This window comes from Chrysochloris asiatica, unplaced genomic scaffold, assembly GCF_000296735.1.
Source record: "Chrysochloris asiatica unplaced genomic scaffold, ChrAsi1.0 scaffold00033, whole genome shotgun sequence".
NCBI classification, from domain to species: Eukaryota; Metazoa; Chordata; class Mammalia; order Afrosoricida; family Chrysochloridae; genus Chrysochloris; species Chrysochloris asiatica.
Window position 1 is genome coordinate 651,271 of NW_006408551.1, and position 8,976 is coordinate 660,246.

Genomic DNA, 8,976 nt, shown 5'->3' on the forward strand with positions numbered 1-8,976 from the left:
CAATGTAAAGAAAACAAAAATTCTCACCACTGGACCAATAAATAATGTTTTTATCAATGGAAAAAGGATTGAAGTTGTCAAGGACTTCACTCTTGGATCAATACTCATGGAAGCGGCATTCAAGAAATCAAATGACGTATTGCATCAGGCAAAACTGCTACAAAACAAAGTGTTGAAGAACAAAGATGTCAGCTTGAGAAAAAGGTGCACCTGACCAAGCCACGGTATTTTCAATAACCTCATATGCATGTGAAAGCTGGACAGTGAATAAGGAAGACCATAGAAGAGTTGATGTTTTTGAGTTATGCTGTTGGAGGAGAATATTGAAGGTGCTATGGGCTGCCAAAAGAACCAATAGATCTGTTTTGGCAGAAGTGCAGCCAGAGTGCTCCTTGGAGGCCAGAATGGCCAAACCTCATCTCTTATACTTCAGACATATCGTCAGGAGGGACCAGTCATTAGAGAAGGATATCATGTTTGGTAAGGTGGAGGGTCAAAGAAAAAGAGGAAGACTCCCAGCGAGATGAATTGGCAAAATGGCATCATCAATGGGGTCAAGTGTGGCAACAAGTGTGAGGTTGGCCCAGGACTGGGCAATGTTTTGTTCTGTTGTGTGTAGGGTCACTATGAGTTGGTACAAACTCGATGGCATCTAACAACAACAACAACATAGTAGAATCCTGGTGTGGAGCTGTACTATAGCTCTGGACTGTGAACCACAAGGTTGTTAGTTCAAACTCACCAGCAGCTCCTTGGAAACCCTATACAGGGTCTCTAAGAGTTGTTATCGACTTGACAGCACTTTAACAACAACATTGGAATTAGGTGGCATAAAGATGATGCTGTATGCTTCATAAATATTTGCAGTGTCAGAAGAAAGATTTATAAGTTCTCTTCTAGCCTGTAGGGTTTCTGTGAGTTAAAATCAGCTCGATAATAAAGGATTTTTATTTAAATCCTTTTTCTACCTGTTTAATTGTGTATCTTTTACTATTTTATTCAGATTATTGTAAAATTAGTGTAAGATATTGTAACTGTTATATATATATACACAGCTGTGTATATATATATATATAATTACTATATATGTATACACACACATAAGGTTTCCAAGGAGTGGCTGGTGAGTTTGACTCATCAACGTAGTGGTTCAAACTGATCTTTCAGGTGAGTGCTAACCCAGCAAAATAAACATGAAACATTATACCATGATCAACTAGGATGTTTCAAAAAATACAAGAGTGAAGAGAGAAAATAAGATGATAGAGAGATATAGAGATTTGGACATTTGAAATACACAAAGTATAAACCCTACAATATAATTTAAATAGAAAAACAAAACAAAAAGACAACAGGAAAATCTTTCAAAACAAGGAAACTAATTAAAACAAAAGCAAATAAAACATGAGTCTAGGAAGAGATGCAAAGATTAATTGAAAGTAATTTTGAAATTAATGAAAATTAAATTCAATGTCAAAGTTTGTTGAATGTATTAAAGTAGATATGTTGTTGTTGTTGTTGTTGTTAAGTGCCGTCGAGTTGGTTCCGACCCGTAGGGACCCTGTACAGGGTTTCCGAGGCTGTAAATCTTTACGGGAGCAGAACGCCTCATCTTGCTCCCGCGGAACAGCTGGTAGTTTCGAACTGCTGGCATTAAGGTTTGCAGCCCAATTGGTAACCACTACGCTGCAATTTATACTATTAGATGAGAATATGAGAAAAGAAAAAGTTCTCCAGTGAATTTTCTCATTTCCCTTAAAAAAGAGAAAATCAAATCCATATAAAGCAGCAGTAAAGAAAAGAGAATCATTATAGAAATTATGTAAAATAGAAAAGGAAAACAGTAGCTACTTCTTAAAATTTGAAAAGAACAGAAAAAAAGATAAAAATCAACAACTATGAGGAATGAGACAAGTAACATCACTATACTGTATTGACATTAAAATAATAATAAGGGAGTAATATTAAAAATGTGTCACTATAAACTTATGAGTTAATTAAAACTGACTAATTCCAGTATGCACTTTGAACCAGTGATAGCAGTGAAAGCATTTGATTGCTAAAGAAGATTCATGAGACTTTACAACAATAAGTGTTGTCAGCTTGCTATATATTGCTTCAGTGTGTGTTTTAATCCTAAGATTATGCTATTGTATTTATTTACATTTTTAGCTAACTTTTCAATAGATCTAAATTATACCCCCAAATTTTATATTTATTCATAAGACCTAGTCATTCTAATCCTACATATTTATCTAATAGAAGTGGAAGCATATGTTCTTACAGAGAAGTATGCATAGGACCACATAGCAACTTTATTGTACTTCTCTTAAAAATCGAAGTGACAAATATCTGGGAACAGGTAAATAAATTAGCAAATTTTTACATTTCCACACAGTGGAACTTTCCTCAGAAATTAAAAAAAATAAAAAGCAATAACATGAGTAAACACCAACAACAAGAAAAAGCTGAATGAAATCAATCAGACCATAAAAAAAAAAAAAAAAAACCAGTATATATATGGTTTGTAAAAAAAAAAGTGAGTACATACTGTGTGATTCCAGTCTTAAAAAATTCTGGAAAGCACATACTCACCTAGGATGGAAAAAAAGATCATTCATTGGATATGAATAGCATCAGTAGGTGGGTAGACAGGAGGGAAGTATCAAAGAAGACCACATTATGGGGATACTTTCTGGGAATATGCATACATCAAAATTTATATTCTACATATTATGTGCAGTTTATTGCATGTCAATTATATCTTAATAAACTTACATTTTAATAGCAAAAATTTTGCATACTTGACTATAAGCAATGAACCCTATGCCAAAAATAAGCACTGACAGTTTTTAAAATGTTATTGTTATTAGAGGTCATCGAGTCAATTCCAACTCATAGCAACATTATACACAACAGAACGAAACACTGCCGGCCCTACACAGTCCTCACAGCTTTAAGCTTGAGTCCACTTCTGCTGCTACTGTGTTAATCCATCTCATTAGGGGTCTTCCTCTTTTTCACTGAACCTCCACTTTATCTAGCACGAAGTCCTTCGCCAAGGACTGGTCCTTCCTGACAATGTTCTGAACTATGAGAGTTGAAGGCTCACCATCCTGACTTAGAAAGAGTATTCTGGTTGTATTTCTTCCAACACAGTTTTGTTTGTTCTTCCAGTAGTCCATAGTACTTTTAATATTCTTCTCTAATACTATACCTTGTATGCATCAATAGTATGGCCTCCCTTTTTCATTGTCCAACTTTCACATGCATATGAGGCTATTGAAAATACCATGGCTTGGGTTAGCTGCAGTTTAATCTTCAAACTGACATCTTTGATCTTCAATACTTTAAAGAGATCTTTTGCAGCAGATTTGCCTGATGCAAAACGATGTTTAATTTCTTGACTACAACTTCTATGAATGTTAATGGTGGATCCAAACAAAACTAAATCTTTGGCAACTTCAGTCTTTTCACCATTTATTATGATGTTATTCATTGGTTCAGTGGTGAGGATTTCTGTTTTCTTTAAACTGAGGTGCAAACATACTGACACTGTTTAGGGTTTCTGAGGAGCGGCTGGTGGGTTTGAACCACAGACCTTGCAATTCAAAGTGACCTTGCAGTCTAGTGCATTATCCTGCAGTGCCACACCAGGATATCCAAAGTAAGCAGTTGTTGTTGTTAGGTGCCATCGAGTCATGACCGACTCATAGCGACCTTATGCACAGCAGAACGAAACAATGTCCGATCCTGAGCCAACCTCACTACCGTTGCCACATTTGAGTCCATCGATGCTGCCCTTTGGCCAGTCCATTTCATTGGGGATCTTAATATTTTTCTCGGACCCTCCATGTTACCAAACGTGATATCCTTCCCCAGTGACTATTCCTTCCTGACAATATGTCCAAAGTATGAGAGACAAAGTTTAGCCATCTTGGCCTCTAAGGAGAACTCTGGCTGCACTTCTTCCAAAGCAGATCTATTGGTTCTTTTGACAGCGTAAGGCACTTTGAATATTCTCCTCCAACACCATAAATCAAAAGCATTAATTCTTCTACGTTCTTCTTATTCACTGTCCAGCTTTCACATGCATATGAGGTTATTGAAAATACCATGGCTTGGGTCAGGTGCACCTTAGTTCTCAAGCTGACATCTTGGCTCTTCAACACTTTAAAAAGTTCCTGTGCAGCAGATTTGCCTAATGCAATAAGTTATCTGATCTCTTGACTGCTTCTTCCATGAGTGTTGATAGTTAATCCAAAGAGAATGAAGTCCTTGACAACTTCAGTCTTTTCTCAATTGATAAGAATGTTGTTCATGGGTCCAGTGGTGAGGATTTTTGTTTTGTTGACATTGAGATGTATGCCATACCAAAGGCTGTGCTCTTTGATCTTCATCAGTAAATGTTTTAAATCCTTTTCACTTTCAGCAAGCAAGGTTGTATCATCTGCATACCACAGGTTGTTAATGAGACTTCCTCCATTCTGGTGACTATAGGGGTGCATGAGCTAGTGGACACCCCAACCCCACCATCGGAGTTACTACCAGTAAAACTAATGTTTCAAGCAAGAGAAAATTTTGTGGGGCAGCTTATTACAAGCACAGAATCTAAAGTTCTTATCTTTGCAATCAATATCCTATTTATTTTTAGGAAAAGTAGAAAAAATTGAGATAAAATAATTCATTTGACTAGAAAATTAAGGAAAGGAAACCAGGCAAACATCATTTAATGTAAATAGTGAATGTAAAGCAGACTCAATAAAAACAAAGTTAAAAATAACATGGGTTGTTTGAAAGAATAAAACACACTCGTCCTAAAATTGAACCAACAAGTGAAATAATGAAATCTTGTTTGGGTTCAAGGACCTCAAGATGTGCTCTAAAGTCTGGCAATACTAATAGGTGAGTGCCACTCTGTTAGGACTCATAAAGACCTTGGATATAGTTTCCATGGCTGCAAATTTTAGAGGGTAGAAAACCTCATCTTTTTCCCATGGAGCCACTGGTATATTTAAACAATTGACCTTACAGTTAGCAGGCCAACTTGAAACACATTATGCTACCAGGGCTCCTTGCTCTAAAGGAGCAATATCCAACCCGAAATTCACTGCCATCAAGTCAATTCCAACTCACAGAAACTTTGTAAAACAGAAAAGAATTATTCTTAGGGTTTCAGAGAATGTATATATTTACAGGAGCAGATGTTGTCTTTGATAGGTGCCATCAAGTCAGTACCGACCCATAACGACATTATGCACAGCAGAACGAAACACTGCCTGATCCTGGGCCAACCTCACTACTGTCGCCACACTTGAGTCCATCAATGCTGCAACTTGGCCAATCCATCTCGTTGGGTGTCTTCCTCTTTTTCTCTGACCCTCCACCTCATCAAACATGATATACTTCTCCAGTGACTGGTCCTTCATGACAGTATGTAAAAGTATGAGAGATGAAGTTTGGCCATCTTGGTCTACAAGGAACAGTCTCGCTGCACTTCTGCCAAAACGGATCTATTTGTTCTTTGGTTAGCCCATGGCACTTTCAATATGCTCTTCCAACACCATAACTCAAAAGCATCAATTCTTCAACAGTTATTCTTATTCACTGTCCAGCTTTCACATGCATAGGAGGTTATTGAAAATACAATGGCTTGGGACAGGTACACCTTAGTCCTCAAGCTGATATATTTGTTATTCAACACTTTAAAAAGTTCTTGTGCTGCAGATTTACCTAATGCAATACATCATTTGATTACTTGACTGCTGCTTCCATGAGTGTTGATAGTTTATCCAAGAAGAATGAAGTCCTTGACAACTTCAATCTTTTCTCCATTGATAAGAATGCTGTTTATTGGTCCAATGGTGAAGATTTTTGTTTTCTTTACATTGAGATGTAATCCATACTGAAGGCTGGATTCTTTGATTTTCATCAGTAAATGATTTAAGTCCTCTTCACTTTCCGCAAGCAAGGTTGTATTATCTGCATATTGCAGGCTGTTAATGAGTCTTCCTCCAATCCTGATGCCACGTTTTTCTTTATAGAACCCAGTTTATCGGTTATTTGCTCAGCATACAGGTTGAATAAGTATGGTGAAAGAATACAACTTTGTCACACATCTTTCTTAATTTTAAACCATTCAGTGTTCCCATGTTCTGTTCAAACAACTGCTTCTTGGTCCAGGTACAGATTCCTCATGAGTACAATTCAGTGTTCCAGAATACTCATACTTCACAATGTTTTCCATCACTTGTCATGATCCACACAATCAAAAGCTTTTGTGTAGGGAGGGTCAAGATGGCAGATCAGGTGGAAGTGCAGTGACGAGCTATGCCAGCAACAACACAGAATACAGGTCCAAGAAGGCTCAGGGGATGGTCCCAGAACTCTGAACCACATATAAAGGAATATTTAGAAGGTTGGAAGACTTACAGCTGGGGGAGTTTGTGGCAGAAGCAAGAAATCCATTGCTTCCTGGTTCAGGAAGCTCAGCTGCTCCAGGAGCTGCCACCTTGTGTGGGGCCAAGCAGGGAAAGAATCAGAACAGCCACGGACCCCTGACAGAGCTGCGGCAATAGAGGTGTGGACATTCTTTTTTTTTTGGTATCTGTTCGTTGGTCCCTTACTGTTTGTGTATCTCCATTCTGGTGACTATAGAGGTATCTGAGCTAGTGGACACCCCAGCCCCACCCTTGGAGGGTTCTTCTACACATGTGCACAGATCTCCTTGAAATTTAAAGAGACAGTTTTCACTTAAAACCAAATGGCCGACAGATACTCAGCCCAAGAGCAGGCCTTGAACTTTTCTTGTTTGCTTTTTGTTCAGCTTTTTTTTTTTTTTAACATGGGAAAGAGAAGGAGAGGGCTTTAGGGAGGGAAAGAGAGCTCATATTAGGCTACAGATTTTTTTATTATTGATTTTATTTTTTTATTTACTTTTTCTTCCTTCTTTTTCTTCTCTCTCTCCTCTCCCCTTTCTGTGATTAGAGAATGCAGTTTCAGTCTTGTTTTTGTTGCTGCTTTTTTTTAGTCTTTTTTTTTTTCTTTCTTGCTCTCATTTTCCCCCCACCCCATTGGTGTTGTTTTGCTTTTATATGCTCCCCCTTCTGCCTTTGGAGGACTCTTTGTCTCCCTATATTACACAAGAAGAGTCAGCAACTGCTGCCATACAGCCAACATACAATCACACTCTACAAAACACCAAAACCCAGGCAAGAGCCAATACCAACTGCCATATACCAGGGAAACAGACAATACCTGTGAAAGTTACTCTGAGTTAAACAATAAGAAGAGTGAAAAAGGAAGTCCACACCCTGATCACATCTTCCGAGAAGCAATCAGAAAGCATAAAAAATTCCAAAACTCATACTCAATTAAGTATTAAGACCACAGATAAACACTAAACATGTCGAAGAAGCAAAAGCAGATGACCATATCAGCACATGTCCAGAAAAAAGATAAAATGTCTGAGACAAATGACCTAGAAGTAGACCTGGACTCCATTCTGAAAGGAGGGCAGGCTTGGGAAATGCCTGAGAAGGAATCCAAAAAATGAATATAAAATGTTTCAAAACACTTTACAATGGAGTTGAGAAAAATAAGGAAGAAGTCAGGAAAGTGCTACAGGAACAATCAAATAAGATAGATACATCTTTGGAAACAATTCAAAACCTATAGAAGGAGGTCCAAACGATCAATAACAAAATATCAGAAATAGAGAACACTCTGAAAGGGTAGAGGAGTAGAATAGATGAGATGGAAGGTAGAACCAGTGAGCTGGAAGACAAATCTCTCAATACAACTAAGATAGAAGAACAAACACAAAAAGGATAAAAAATTCTGAAGATGGTCTAAGATTCATGATGGACAACATGAAGAGGAATAACTTAAGAATTATCAGCATTCCAGAACAAGAAGAATCCCAAAAGTCCACAGACCAAATAGTTGAAGAACTGCTGGAAGAACATATCTCTAACATCCTGAAAAGTGAAAATATAAACATTCAAGAAGCTCAACAAACACCAGGAAGGATAGACCCCTAAAGAAAATCACCAAGACATATCATAGTCAAGTTCTCCAAAACCAAAGATAAGGAGACACTTCTGAAAGCAGCCAGGGAAAACAGAAGTGTCGCATACAAAGGCAAGCAAGTCAGATTAAGCTCAGATTTCTCAGCAGAAACCATGCAAGCAAAAAGGCAATGGGGAGACATTTATAAAACCTTAAAAGAAAAAAATTGCTAGCCAAGAATCCTTTATCCAGCAAAGCTATCAAGTAAATATGATGGTGTAATCAAAACATTCCAAGATAAACAGAAGCTAAGGGATTTTGCCAAAGCCAACCCTGCACTACAAAACATCCTAAAGGAAGTTCTGTGGACTGAGAACCAACAAGAATAGTCAACAACCAGAGATTGACATATGTGGCAGCACCTCCCTGAATTAAGTCAACTGAAGGAAGAGTTGAGAACAGAACAAAACTATAAGAACAAACTCAGAGAATGTGGGAGATCAGTCTATGATCAAAACAAGTACAATGTAAAAGAAGGTAAACATGTAGGAACAGAGATCCAGACAGTGAGAAGGTCAGGTCGATTACAGGAAAAAATAGACTGCAGTAAATGGAGAGAAAAGTTAATGGACTATAAGGCAACCTTAAAGAAAATTAACACGTCACAACATACCAAGAGAATGAAAATCCAACAAGAACATAGAAACATTAAAACTATGAGGAAACTCACAAGAAAGAACACAAAAATCATGAACTCAACAAAGGAAGACACACAGAACAAAGAAGCAGCAAGACCACACACACAAAAAACAAACAAACAAACAAACAAACATAATGGCAGCAATTAATCAATACCTATCAATAATTACACTGAATATAAATGGATTAAATATACCTGTTAAGAGACAGAGGGTGTCAAAATGGATAAGAAAACAAGATCCTTCAATATGCTGTCTGCAAGAGGTG